General features: G+C 41.4%; 1 protein-coding gene across 1 annotated transcript in view; it reads left to right on the top strand.

The window, feature by feature from the left end:
* LOC145399044 (putative neural-cadherin 2) overlaps nt 1-15,839 on the top strand; it is a 317,668-nt gene that overhangs the window by 120,755 nt on the left and 181,074 nt on the right. The gene's annotated exons all lie outside the window — the stretch shown is intronic.

Genomic DNA, 15,839 nt, shown 5'->3' on the forward strand with positions numbered 1-15,839 from the left:
TGGTGTGGAGTGGAGTGAAGCACCTCTAAGATCGTAACTAAGAGGCAGACGAACGGAGCCGCTCCAAGAGATACTGGACCATCTAAGAATACTTCACCGTGTTGAAGTGGTTAACCCTATCACTGCCATACATTTCTCCATGGATTTATTGGTATCATTATTTATTTATTAGTATTATTTTCTGTACCCTCCAGACGACTCGGTGGGTGGATAAAGTTGTGACATGCAAAATAGATATTGTTGTAGTTAAGAATTGCGTCCCAGTTTGTAGGGGCTGGCTTTTGCTTAGCCTGGCATGCGACTAAGTAGGGCTGTGTGGGAGGTAGACTTATTTTGGTGGTTAGACAGATAGCCAAGGAAGAGCTCAAGTAGTCCCCCGAAGTCCAAGAAATTATACACCTTATATCGCATCCACTGACTTGACCTTCCGGCGTGACCTAACCTGACCTGACTTACCCAATGTTGACCTCTCGTTTTTTGGCTGTCCCCACCCCTTGAGGGCACAGAAAAAGAGTTAAGTGTTTAGGAACAGGGGTGAGTGTTGAAAACAGAGCGGTGGATTTTAGCTGTTCAAGCAGGTGTTGTTCAGGTATAGCTCTATCCCACATCCATGGTAAATACGAATATAAGGCGCACAGTACTTGAGTGTGTATACCATTGCCTCTATGTACGTTTGTCGTCACTCATACGACAACCATACATTCCACAACCATACCAGCGTGAATATGGAAGTGAAAAGAATATGACAACACCAAATGACTCCAGACCATAATTAACTACTATGGAGACTTGTTTGTCGTAAAAATTTACTAGAATTCTCAATACATATATCCTTAGGAGTAAAAAGAAGACAGAGCAATAGTCCTATATCCTTTGCAAATGCTGCCGACAGTTTTTATCTGAAAACACCTCTTCACTATAACCTCCTGATAAAAACTTTTTGTTATCGCCCGCCTGTAGCAAAGCGAGGTGATATATTTGTGTGTGTGTGTGTGTGTGTGTGTGTGTGTGTGTGTGTGTGTGTGTGTGTGTGTGTGTGTGTGTTTTGCCAAAATATCTTGAAAAGTTGTTGACTAATTTTCACCAAACCTTCATGAAAAAGCAGCTATGTGGATGTGCAGAAGGCAATTAGTTTTCATTAGGATTTGATCAAAGACAGCCGAGTGCCAGCCGCCATATGTTTTTCAATATGGCTTGGCTTTTTTTAAACGCGGTGACTGAAATTCGTAAAGTTTTGCTATTTTTTTCGCGTTTGCTCTGTAGGTAGCGTGCACCTTTACCAACAACATATTTTGGTTGGCGATTAGCATGCGGCCCCCGAGTGCTTTAGTTTCATTCAAGTGAGCTCTCGAATGCTTCTGTTTCATTCAAGTGGTACTTTTTGAAGTCACTGAAACTTTATCGAGTCACTTGGTGATTATCATAAAGATTGCTACAGTGAAATGTTTCTCAAAAAGGCTTGTCGTCAGAAAACATCTTTGTAATAGTATAATACCTATTGTTTCATTCACACTCGTTTGGTTTGTCGTAAACCGTGAGCTGTGGAAAAACGGAGTAAAACAAAGGTTTCCCCCACCAACCCATCCCTCCAGTTGACCCTGATGAGGTGTGAGAAGTACGATAAATAATATAATGTGGATATGTCACACTAAAGGATAATTATGGAGCATATTGTCATGAAATACAATTGTAAAGTTATGTTGTAATGTTATTAAAGGATAAATGTGGAGCGTATTGTAGATTGTCAAGTTATTACACAACGATAATATGATGTGGCTGCGCATTTTAATCTCATAATCTGCGTGAGAATGAAACAGAATTAATTTGCCGTTGCAGCACTACCAATAATTAAGCGTAGTTATCTGGGGATTGAAAGTGTGGTATTTGTTCACTCAGTTATAAAGGTTAGTATTAAATTGGTATTTTGTGGGTGAGTTATTTTGACCATTTGTTTGCAGTTATTAACGAAGAAATTACTCCTTTAGTTTGAAATAAAGCGCTTCCCGTATATTTAAGAACATTTCGATGATGATGATGATGATGATCTTTATTTATTAAGTCTAAGGAGTTTGGCGCTGTTTGTTGTTGCAGTATAATGTCCTTTGCAGCAGTTGTATATATGCTTAATATCCCACCATAGCCCGCGCTGCGCTGTGTTGAAGAGAGCAGGGATTGCCTTACAGTCCTAACTCTCTTCAACGTTCAGCCGGAAGTGGAATGCAAAACCTTCATTCTTTGCTTTTGCGACGCTGACAGTTACTAGGAATGGTCAGCCTGCATCCCACTTTACAGTGTGCAGTTAGAAACATGAATGGAATGCAATAGGAATTCAGATTAGGAGTAGAGTTCAGTGTAGCAGTATAGGCAGAGGTTTCGTGTAGTGGTGGGAAGTCAAAGTAGCAAAGAGTAATTCAGAGTACGGCAGTAGTAGTAGCAGTAGTAGTAGTAGTAGTAGTAATATGAAGCAGTGAGAAATTGAAGTAGCATTTATAAGTGAAAATTACTAGGAATTCAAAGTATTAGTAGGAGTTCAAAGTAACACTGGGAATTCAAAGCACAAGTAGCAAGAGAGGCTTTCTATAATATTAATTGCATTAGGGAGCTTTATAATCCTTCACTAAAGGTTACAGAATTAGATATCATGACTGTAATATTATCTGACCAACATATCTTTTGCTAGGTAATTTGCTCTCCTTTGTACTCTATTGTAGGCTATCTCTTGGTACTTAGATCAGGGGTAGTCTTTATTCCTGTAGTGTAATTTATTCTCTCTCTCTCTCTCTCTCTCTCTCTCTCTCTGCACATCGCTCACCTCTCCCTCCATTTTTCTCCTCTCTTCCTCCCCTTCACATACGAATAGCAGGTGTGTGTGTGTGTGTGTGTGTGTGTGTGTGTGTGTGTGTGTGTGTGTAGAAAAAATTGCGAACCTCCTGACAAACAGCCAACGTAAAAGAAGCGACTGGAACTTAACAGAGCCTCACCAACCCTGTTTGCCCCTCGCCCGTCAGTGCTGAAAGAGAGAGACAGACAGACAGACAAAGACAGAGAGATGGGGCACTGCATTACGCAGTATTATACGAGTATATGTTGAAGTTTGAGAGAGAGAGAGAGAGAGAGAGAGAGAGAGAGAGTGAGATGGGGCACTGCATTACGCAGTGTTGTATTTGTTTAAATTTGAGAGAGAGAGAGAGAGAGAGAGAGAGAGAGAGAGAGAGAGAGAGAGAGAGAGAGAGAGAGAGAGAGAGATGGGGCACTGTACTGTGCAGTGTTGTATTTGTTTAAATTTGAGAGAGAGAGAGAGAGATGAGGCACTGTACTGTGCAGTGTTGTATTTGTTTAAATTTGAGAGAGAGAGAGAGAGAGAGAGAGAGAGAGAGAGAGAGAGAGAGAGAGAGAGAGAGAGAGAGAGAGGAGGTTTCAATTTGGTGTGGCCATGTAGCACCACAGTTTCCCTCACCAAACTAGTATATAGGATGCTACCACTCACAGTTTGCCAGTTAGAACCCTTCGAGCTTGGTACCAACTTCTTCTATTATTTTTCTTTACCGTGTGCAGACGATTTTACTCACCTTAGCAGTGCCTCCTCGTAGTGATGGAGTTCGTGAAGTTTATATCTAACGCCTCCAGTTCGGAAAGTCTCTCCAATCCAGAGTAAAATCGTTTTTAAATGGCAAGAATTATTTCTGAAATCCATCGCTGCCGTGAAGAGGATTTAAATGTCACTGTTCACTTTTTTATTTTTGTCCTTTTGTATATACGTGATGGTCGGTTGTTTGAAAGCACGCGAATTCGATCCCAGCTTTGGTAGGGGACAGTTTGATTATTTGAATTTTGCCAAACCAGACTTTACTGATCTATCACATGACCTGTCGATACGTTATTACAATTCCCCTACTAATATTGTCATCCTAGTTTTGAGTGAGGCACCTCTTGTATGTACTGAATACAAACTTTAACATTTGTTAGGCTACTGCCGAAGTGGTGAGATACGAACGAACATTTCTGAAGTGTCATTGGGCAGTTGAGGTGGATATGTTAGGGAGTTACGAAAGTCTCTGTCCTAAAGATTTCTCCCCTTGGTAAATATATTGTTTCTTCATACATCAGAGAAAATATATTAACCATTTTTATGGGGTAACACACTCCGTTCTTGAGGTACCATATGCTTAGCCTATATATATATATATATATATATATATATATATATGTGTGTGTGTGTGTGTGTGTGTGTGTGTGTGTGTGTGTGTGTGTGTTTGACAAAATGATACGTGAAGCTGCAATATATAAGTAGCTATAACAATGAGGAATATAAGTGTTAGGAAAAATTGAAAAGGCAGAGTATGGAGACTAAGGTTAATGGGATATATCCTCAAAGATATGTGAAATTCCTTTAATACCCTCAGCCCGAGGACGTCAAAGGCTACTCCAATCTTCAGGTGATTTTATTTGAGGAGAAACTTCAAATTAAAATGGTTCTGATACAGCCTTCATTGACTACTTTAGTCCTAAGGGTTTCACTTGAGCCGAATTTATCATCAGCTTGGTAGACAGAATAAGAAAATTAAGGCCTTACCGTACTGCATGCCTAAATTTTTTGTTGTGTGTCCGTGTTCATATCAGTTAATGAGGCTCCCATTCCCCTTTCTTATTAATAAATTTCTTCATTGAGTATAGTAATGGAGTAATGGATATTCTCCCCTGAGTGAGATGGAGTGGGGGAACAGAGACGGGGAGAATGAGGTTGAGATGGAGGGATGAAATGGAGATGTGTATGAGGAAGGTGGTGTGAGTTTGAGAGATAACAGTCCGAAGGCCGAGGACAGGCTGGCACTGCGATTCGTTCCTTTCCACCCCTTCCGGAATTAGGTTGTTTGGCTATAGACAGAGATAGAAGACGTTATCAATGCAAACCGTATCGATGTTAGAATGAGATGAATAACAGACGAGAGAATAAGAAACTTAATATAAAAAATAACCCTTTAAAAACGTGCAAATATGCCATCTACCATCACGCCAGTGCAGGAGTTGGTTCTCAAGCCTACCATTTCTGTTAACTTTCGGCTTCGCCCTTCGCACAAGGAGTTAGCGTAACTGATATAAGCGCCCTGGTGTGCCACTGCATCTAAAGCGCTCGAGTTGTAAAGCCCCTGGGGAGTACTGCTTCGATACTTGTCACACTTTTGACCTTTATTTTCGCTGATTGTGGGGGTAAGCTAGAGAAAATGTTTCGGTAATAAATATACGAGAGACTAGCATATAAACCCGTCCCCTGCTACATCCCCCAGGTGTCATCCCCACTTTCCTATTTTCCCCCATAGACCTATTTGTATTACTCCCATGCACATTTTTTTTTTATCATGGACTTTTGTTTTCCTCTGTGGACCAATTTTTTCTCTGTGGACCTATTTTACCCATGAAACTTTCTCCCATGCACCTGCCTTCCCATGGACCTACTTTCCCTCAGTCGTCTCTTTTCCTCATTAACGTCTTTTTCTAACGTATGTTCCCCTCCATGGACCTCATTGCACCATGGAACATTTTTCTCCACAAGGGGAAGCTCCAAATCCCCTGTTTCAACCTTGGGTCTACTTTCCCCTGGACTTTTCTTTTTTTACCTGTTTCCACCAGGGCCCATTTTCCATGGACATATTCCCCTTGACCCTATTTTCCTACGTGGCTCTGTTCCAACCACGGACCTATTTATCCCATGATCTACTCCACAGTGAATTTATTTACCCCATCCACGTAGTCCTCTTGTAGAGTAAGGCCACACAACATAACCCGCATTATGTAGCACTGCACAACATATATCACACTGAGATGGAGACACAATGTAGGCTAAAATGAACCTGCGGGACGACCCCATAGGAGTTACTTGCACTTGACGGGTCTGCTGCGCCAGGTGTGGCCAGGGTTGATGAAAAACAGCAACAACAAAAACGGCAATACAAGTAGTAGTAGCAGTAGTTGATGTAGTAGTAGTAGTTGTAGTAGTAGTAGTAGTAGTTGTAGTAGTAGTAGTAGTAGTAGTAATAATAATAATAATAATACCGAAAGCGAAAGCTAACGTTCTTACTTTCAAAGCATCCAGAATAAGGCTCTACGGAAAGGCTACAAACGCTTTGAAGAACATAAAAGCCAAGTAACTTGATGATTTAAAAAAATCAAGGTTCGTAACCATGTTAGCACTTGATTGATCCCTTCAGTACAACGGCGTCTTTATTACATTACTTAAATACTTCAAGACGATTTTATTCGAGCTAGGAAACTCATATATTTTATTGGCTTGAGTTTGGTGTGCTTGTGCGTCGTGGCGATCATACATAAACCCCACTGAAACAGATGATTTGGGACTGACTCAAGTACCAGGTCTTAAGGTGGCATGGGGCCCTCGTAGCACCTAGCTGCTTATTTGGCATTTACTCCATGACAGCCATTTGTATGCTGCCTGTATCGTTTTAATACCAGCATAGTGTGCATCGATAACGCACGAGGATATTGAAGTGTAATGTGCGGGATAAATAGGAGCGTTCGCGCGCCTGGGGAAATGGCAGATCTCACCAATACTTTAATTTTTCAGATGGAAAAAAAATCACGTGTTGGGGAATAATTGAATGTCCTTTTTCATGCATTTTACTTGTTGTATAAATACGTAAATATTCTACTTCTTCTCTTTTAAACAGTATTGTGTCAATGCAGCATGAACAAAAGTAATTATAAAAAAATTATTTCACAGCGATTGCACCCTGGTTTATGCATGCATAGAAATATAAATGTATATCTTTATCCAATAACAGAAAGTAGTTACGATTTATATTAAAAAATTAAACTCCCTATGAATAAGAATAAAACTCAATTCACTTTAAAAAAAAAAAGTCGATATTTATATGCTGCCTCCGGTAAAACAAGTTTTCCCGGGAAACCGAAACAGCCGTCTGTCTTCACTCGCTGATCTGCTCATCACCTGTGCCTACTTCGTACGTCTGGCAGCGCTAAGCTTCGGTACGCCCTAAGATTTTAGAGTCTAATAAATATTAAACTATGGATAGACCATATGTGCCATTTTTTTTGTACAAGTAAGATTATATACAAATGTCAATATTCATACGCCCTTTTTACTTCTTACAGTCCAAAAACCGTCTTTTTGGCAAATATTGTACTAATCTTCTTAGGGAAGAATATACGAATATATTATTTTATCGGCGATATTTTGGGTCAAATAGCATAAGTAAGAGTTATTTACATTTTTTAAAGCTATTTGCTTAACCAGTATCGTAACTATCGATCAGAAAAATAACACTGAAATTTAACTAAGACCCCCTTAGCCCGCTACCTTCAGCATGAAGGTAGGTAGGGTAGTAGGTCGGCAGAGACGTTAGTATGTAGCAATATGGTACCTGTCGTGCCATTACACCGCGAATAACCACCCTGAACTGCTCCACTGTGCCAGTGTTTTGGTGGTAACTCTGGAGCTCTGAGACACCAGCATACAATGTCACTTTCCCGGACGCACAGGTGATCATGTCAGAAAGTTTCAATCAAGATCTGTTGTTGAACTGAGATATAAGCAGCATGCCCAACTTAAATCCATCAACAATGATGTGTTAATTGAGAACATTTTGGCATCCATGGATACTGACGATGCAGCAGTGCAAAGGTTGGAAGACAGGCTGGAGCGCATAGTGTCTGACTTGGCTGAGATGAAAACAATTATTTCGTCACCAGGAGGTGCAGTCAGCAAAAGCTTGTAGATATGCAAAATCAGATTGACAAACAGACTGAAGTTATTGTTCAGCAGCAGTTATATCTAGAGAAAGTGGACGTATTTGCAGATTCACTCACTCGCTGCAAGTAATAAAGTATCTGCTGCAGAGGAATAGCCATGACTCTGAACTTTTGAATTTGCAGATTCACACACCTGTTGCAAGCAGTGAAACACCTCGACCCCCACACTCTCCAACTCACGCCACCACTCCCTCTCCACTCCCACCACCACTCCCTCCACCACATAGGCACCCACTCACTCCACCACATGTGCACCCACTCACTCCACCACCCTCTATCTCACTCTCTCCACTACTCCACCACGCATTCTCTCACTTGTGCCGGAATGACTTAGCATTAATTTTTTCTTGAGATTTTTATGTGTGCGTGAAGCCGAAAATCTTTGAAATGCAACTCTCTGGAGAAAGTGAACAGACGTGATCGTGAGACTAAGCTGGTAGTCCTGAGTGTTCCTGATGAAGCAGATAGTCTCGACGGTGCGACGACTGATGAAGAAAAATTAAAGAAGATTTGAAATGAAGTAGGAGAAGCCTCCAACATCTGCTCTTATTGGAGGCTAGGAAGGCGTGGTAAAGACAGCAGCAGGAAACGACCTATAATAATTGTCGAGGTTGAAAGGATGTAACTTCACGACAATATACTGAGAAAGAAGGAGGCTAAAGACGGCTGGGGACAATTATAAACGGATTTATGTGAAGAAGGATTTTCACCCGAGAGCATGTAATGAATGGAAGAGACTGGGGGATGTGAAGCATCAGAACAACAGGCCAGAAAACGCCGGTTGACATCAGGCTGGACACACGAGAGAGGAACTGTATCGAGAAGTTGTGATTGACAAATGGAACCCAAGCCATTTTTAGTGCCACCACTAACACCCAAGCTTTGGATAATGCCTTGGAACATAAGTGATGTTAAGACTAAATTAGAGAAAAACAGTGTGCAAAGCTTACTGGATTTAACATAGCGCTGAAAGAGATAAGACTGGACTACAATTTGCTCTCCCGGCTGTGTGTCGTAGAAAAGCAGGGTGAGAGGTGGCAATCACCGGGGTGGCACAGCGGTGTTGGTGGGAAGAGCACTGCAGCTACAGGTGGTGCATGTGGTCACCAATGTACAGGACCAGGTGTGGTTGCATCTGGCGTGCATGTCAGGCGTACTCTTTGTCGTCTGATATGTGCCACCCTCTGATTCGCCGTACTTCAGCCCTGACCAATTTAGCGTGGTGAAAGTTAAAGACAGCAGATGAAAGGACCAACTTTGTTGTAACTGGGGACATGAACGCCATATTTTATTTAGCGGTGCGTGATTTAACTAAGAACATAGACAGTGATGAATCTCTCTCTCTCTCTCTCTCTCTCTAGTGATATACGGTACATTTATCTTTCTCTCTCTCTCTCTCTCTCTCTCTCTGTATTGATATACGGTATATATATATATATATATATATATATATATATATATATATATATATATATATATATATATATATATTGTTGAAAACAGCAATTTTCTGGGACGAATATTTTTCTTAGCTCAAGCACTGATTGATTACTCTGACTTACGCTCTGTCCTTACTGTTTCAATAAATGAAAAATTCACATTCTATACAAATGTAATACAAAGCCGTTTGATCGCAAAATATTAGTACACATCAGTGTAAGATCGTCAGCACTGACCTCACGTGCCACGTGTTAGGCTTATTTGGCGCCCTCGATTTCGGCCGGCAGTTTCGTCTTCGCATGATTTCGGTTTTGAAAATTACACCTTTTTCACAAGTAACACTTATTACATTCATTTCAATATTTGCCAGATGAAACATTAATCAATATGAAAACTATGTGATAGGCTTTTCAAAATAAAGATGCTGCAAGACTAGTAAATTATGCGATGCGTGATATCGGACCACTTGTAGTTTTATGCATTTTAGTAACTGTTTTGCAATATTTTTCTTGGTAAATCATGTCTAGAAAACCTGTATAATAACTAATTATTACATTATTGCACAAGGATATAAAAACCCACACTGGCAGACGAAAAAACGATGTATTCCAAACAGTTTCGGCGACATCTTTTTCGTTTGCCAGTGTGGGTTTTTATATCCTATTTCATGGTCACGATAGTGTGACTCTTCAGCCATAATTGCACATTTTATGTATTGTTCACTAATAATTATCATGGAAGGGGTTTTAGAATGTATGCGACTCTGCAAGCCAAGTAGAGTTGACCAGTTTCAATTATCAGGTGAGAATTGAAAACTTTCGGGAGTTTGTGGCCGAGGGAATTGTTGGGAGACCACACAACTTTGCATAATCATTGCACCAATATTGCATATGTTAAACGCCCCTTGAAACTCACCAATATTAATGTTGATTCATTTTGTTATCTGCTCTCCCAACACAATGTTCCGGCACAAAATCATGTTACTGGTGTGTATGTTCGTGAGGTAACTGAAACGTTGTACACCTGAGCTAATAGAAGTACTTATGATAGTAGACTTGCTTATTATCACTGGAGAGAGATGGGCCAGGTTAATTACCGACCCTGATTATGGACGTATACGGCAAGCAATAGACTGGCGTGGCGAAGATAAGGATATTAATGATAGCAGTTTTACTCAAGCAGATGAACAATATTCAGGCACAGATTTTTATACCACCTCCCGATTGCTGTATATTATTACTCCAGAAGAGATTGGAAGCTCAGATGAAAATACTGCCAGCACGATGGATGACTACAATTACTACTTGTTTAACGCGGTTTTATATACTGCATCTTACCCAACCCTGTCGCGCTTTGCAAGGCTGGATACAATACTAGTTACAATACTGGTTCGGTAAGGAGGGAGGGAGGGAGAGAGGTAGGGAGGCAGGCAGACAGAGATATAGGTGTGGATATGTAGGTCAGCAGGGAGGTAAGTTGGTAGGCAGGGTGGTAGTAGATAAGTAGACAAGGAGGCAGGTTGGTAGGCGGGGAGGTAGGTAGGTTGGTAGGCAGGGTAGCAGGTAGGTTGGTAGGCAGGGTAGCAGGTAGGTTGGTAGGCAGGGTAGCAGGTAGGTTGGTAGGCAAGGAGGTAGGTAGGTCTGTAGGCAGGGAGGTAGGTAAGGCAATCGGTATAGAAGTAGATAGAAATGTAGGGAAGCAAATAGTTAGCCGAGTGGGTATGTAAATGGGCAGGTATGGAAGAAGGCAGGTCGGTAAAGTGGTAGGTAGGTAGGGAGCTATGTTAGGTAGAAAAGTAAGTAGATATTGAGCTAGGTAAGTAGGAAAAAGCAACAAGAAGTGCAAGTCGGTCTTTTATACTCTAAACCATAAGAATAATTTGCATCTTAATTCCTCTCAGTTAAAAGTACCACAGTATCTAAGAGGGACTGCAGAACCAAAATTCATCATTCAACAAAGATTCCACTGTACACAACAAAGGTTATACGAGGGTTATCATAAAGTGTCATAAAAGAGGGTATTGAGGTGCAACGCCCAGCTTAAATCGCTAGGGAAGAGGAGCTACGAAATCCCCAAAGGCACTCAGACAACGAACTTTAATTCCAAGCCTCCCACTAGTACTTCCCTTTGCATGATCACCTACTGCGTCTTGCACCTAAAGTTTCCCTTGAGCTGTTGGTAGGGTACAGACTAATCATTCACAGCCCAGTCCTGTTCGGCTCCACACCATGCAATTATTTTTCATCGAAGGGAGGGTGGGTTCAGATAAGTATAAAATATTTGGGAGACACGGCATCATTTTTGGGTGGTACAGTGGCCAGCACATCCAACTCGTCTTACAAAGAACCCGAGTTCGATTTTCAGACTAGTCAGATTTGAGAGCAGTTTGTTTCTCCCATGTCCCTCTTTCCCCAGCGGTGTAATTAGGGACCTGGCTGTTGCATCAACTATTAAGTGTCGTGGTGTAGGGGAAAGTTAAGAGAGCATAACGTGATTTTTTTTTTTTTTTTATCCCAGTGTAATCAGAAGGCATTAACCTAGGCCTCTTTCTTCCTGTTTTATGTGATCACTACTGGACCTACTGTTTTTATTATGTTTACACTCCTCTATAATTTAACTTAAACCCCTGAACCCAATGACCTGTTTGATATTTCAGTCTTGTTATCCCCAGATGTTTAATTCACCTTAAGATAGATTTTCGACCTGGAGATGTTAGATACATAATTCATTTACCACTTCACAAAACGAAATCTTCCTTTAAAAAAAAAATCGGCTGAAGTAACAAGAATAAGCAAATAATAATAATAATAAAAATAATAATAAAGTCACTGGACGAAGTAGGTTAGCATCGTCAGCCCGATTTTTCCTTATTTTCGCGCAATTCCCCGAGGACCTTACTGTATGTAGGAAGTGTCTTATCTGTCGTTGGAAGGACTGTTCGACTTTGAAGAATTCCATATACTCCAGCTTCCATGAACCCCTCATCTGCAGTGGCTGTGACGTTACTTGGTAGGCTATTAGGTTGCTTAAGTTGAACTACCTCATTCTTCACCTCGTCCATCTTGGGTCAAGCGCCAAGAGGTGATAGTAGGTTTTTCGATCATAATCCTAACAAGAGAAGTAGACAGGTCATCTACTTCTCAGTATACTGAACTAAAGTAGCCTAGCCTCGGGTCCCTTTACCTTGCAATGAGTTGTTGTTGTTGTTGCCGAACAACCATGGCCTGTGTGGCGGAGCAGACCCATCAACCGCAGGCAAACAGCCGCTCCTACAGAGCCACCCTGCGCGGTGAACCGATGTTCCCTTGCGGCAAATATCGCCTCACCACAGAGAGGCGCGGGGAAAAGCGTTTAGATTTTTTCTTGGACGCCGCATTGCGTCTCCATCCAGTTAACAGGGGCACCATAGCAGGCTCCACATCACCCCGTTATTTGGTTATATGGTTACCACACAATGTTGTACATTGTTTCCAGGGTTATAGGACACCATTAGGCTTGTTATTCAGTGTAGAGCCACCTGAAGCGGAAAGACAAGTAATTAAAAGTGACAGGAAGGATGGGAAAATAGGAAGATTGTAGGTTTGGGGGAGGCGGTGGCTCAATCGGTAGAGAGGTGGCCTGCGGTCCTACCGGACCCAGGCTCAAATCCCCGCTGGGGTAGGGAACAGTTTAAGGATATGAATTACATGTAAAGCAGACTTTACTGATCTACCAGAAGACCCGCCGACATGTCGTAAAAATACCCCTGCTAATTGCAATACACCAGTCCTGTATGAGACAGCCCTAGCATGTATTCAATATGGACGGTGTTAACGCCGAAGTGATGACATGTAGAGGTGTATGGTATGTAGGAGGACTACTGGGCCCTGGGAGCAGGCTGTGAAGCCTATGCCAAGAGTCGAGCACATAAAAAAAGTAAATAAATAAAAGTGACAGGAAAGATGGGAGAAATAGGAAGATTGTAGGGCAGACACAGAAAAAGAGTGATGAAAAATAAGGAAGGAGTGGGCATCACTACATCAAGGGAGTGGATGATGGTCGCCACCACTACCACTACCTTGCAGTAAGTAAATTGGGCATGGTTGTTATTGTTTTACTTCTCCCTTTCACCCTTTTCTCTCGTCCTCATCCCCTCACCCTTCCCCCTCCGCCACTTCTCTCTCTAACCCTCCATCTCTGCCTCTCCCCCTCTTACCTTCCATCTCTTACCCTCGTCCCATCTTTCACCCTCTCTCTCTCTCTCTCTCTCTCTCTCTCTCTCTCTCTCTCTCTCTCTCTTACCCTCCATCTCTTACCCTCGTCCCATCTTTCACTCTCTCTCTCTCTCTCTCTCTCTCTCTCTCACCGTCCTGCTGACATCCATTCCCCTTCCCCTTATCACTCTCCCCGTCCCCTTCTCACCCTCCCTGTCACGCGTCCCCACCTATCCCCTCTCAGTCTCACCCTCCTCTTTCCCCCTTCCCTATGTTATTTCCTGTGCCCAGACCACGACGACAGAATTTCTTTTTCCCCACTGGTCCTGACAACAACAGTTTCGTGACGGGTTTTCAATATTATCTGGTGATCGTTCTTACATCGCCATGACTTCTTCGATCGCAGGGATGGATGGATGGGTGGGCTGGAGGCTTTTTCTTTGACCACCCTCGCTATTTTTTTTTTAATGCAAGCTTTCCCCAGAGGTTTATATTCAGCTCATGGTTTGGGGTCTTTTCGTCAACCCCTTCACTCTTATGCTCTAATTTTGATCTTATTTTGTGCTATGACGTTTTTTATATTATTTTCCTAATACAAGTTTTTTATGATACCTGTTTAACCCCTTCAGTGCAATTACTTTTTATTCTAGCTACCTCCAGACAGTTTAATTCAGCTCAAGGGAGAATTTTTCGAACTGGAGGGGTTATAGACATCAATTTTTGCCGCGTCACTGCTAGAGACCCCTCCCAGAAGTTTAAGAAAATCCTCTTATGATAGCTCTATTTACAAAAGAAAAAGAAAAAAGCATCATGATTGAGGTGGGTAAGATTTATTCTTACCGTGTCTGTCTTGAGAACTGAGCTATAACAAGGAATTAATACAAGAACATAACGGTAATCACAAAGAATTGCTATGGAGAGGTAGTGGAACCTTAGTGTTGTCGTATTCCACCGTCGAGGTACGTGAAGTAAACACACTATAGTTCTTTCACTTTAACTTGCCCCAGGTTTTCGTCCTATTGCAGGCTATGTCACGTAGCTCAGTGGCATAAAAAGACAATGTTAAGGTTTTATAACCTTTCCATAACACGTCTTCGTGACTAACGCCATACTCTTTCGTCAATTTATTGTAACAAACTCGGCATTCAAGATGAAGAGATGGCAATTTTAGGCCAAGTAGAGTACAACTCTCATGTGTGGGGAGCTCCCCACATACATCTTTTCAACAAGGTGGAGTCAGAGGCTTTTCGTCTCATCAACTTTCCTTCTTTTACTGGATACCTTCAACTTCTATCTTTTCGCCGCACACTTCCATCTTTATCTCATCTCTGTCGCTACTTCAGTTGTCACAGCTCCTTTGAACTGTCTGCTTGCATCTCTCCACCACCACGGCGGGCGCGTAGCACCCGTCTAGCAGCAAACTCTCATCCCTTTCTGTCCAACTCTCTAATGCATGAGAACCGTAACACCCAGTCCTTCATGTATGCAACAGGTCACCTCAAGAACTGTCTTCCTCTGTCTGTTTTTTCTACTGCCTATGACCTCCAGTCTTTTAAACGCAGTGTGTTCAGGCATTTCGAAATAAAAGGCTCTTGAATTTGGCAGTCTATTATCTTGTTGTAGTGTTTTCATGGAGTGAACAATTAGCGGGCTCCTAGTCTTTGGTTCCTTCTTCCTTGCATAAAAAGTATATTATATATATATATGTATATTTATATATATATATATATATTTATATATCTATTTATATATATATATATATATATATATATATATATATATATATATATATATATATATATATATATATATATATATATATATATATATATATATATATACCAATCCTCATCCTTCTCCCCCTGCCTTCAACCTCCAGTCTTTGGAATGGGATGTTTCTTGCAAGGCGTATCCAGGTATATGCGAGGGTTGGGGAATTCCACCATGTAAATATTCTGGTTGTTCAGAGGGGGGGGGGTGAAAACAGAATTAGTACCGATTCAGGGAACGGATGGAAAATATTAAGAAGGAGCAAAGTTATAGCATTATTCTACAGTACAGGGATCTTTTTTTGTTTTTTTTATTCTTAAAACCTATGACTCTCGGCTGAATAAAATTACCTTTCGTTGCGTAGGGCGCAGTGCTAGAACTATCCTAATCATAAGGGGGTCGATGGTGTCAGTATTGGACAAACCCTCTTAGGATCCTGTGACTCTATCAGGTAATTAAAATCATCTGACACTAACTGGAATTTAATACTAGACATGAGGCGATCATGAGTGTGTCAGCGTTTGGAATTAGCGAGGAAAAAGAACGCTATGTACAGTTAGATCAAATACACATTGAGGAAGACGGCCTTTTTTGAGGGATTATTTCTGGGGTCTTCCTGCCTTGACTTCGATAAAAAGAGAAAAGAGAAAC

This window comes from Coenobita brevimanus, chromosome 5 (genome assembly GCF_032717465.1).
Source record: "Coenobita brevimanus isolate Jiangsu-jjx chromosome 5, ASM3271746v2, whole genome shotgun sequence".
Classification (NCBI taxonomy): domain Eukaryota; kingdom Metazoa; phylum Arthropoda; class Malacostraca; order Decapoda; family Coenobitidae; genus Coenobita; species Coenobita brevimanus.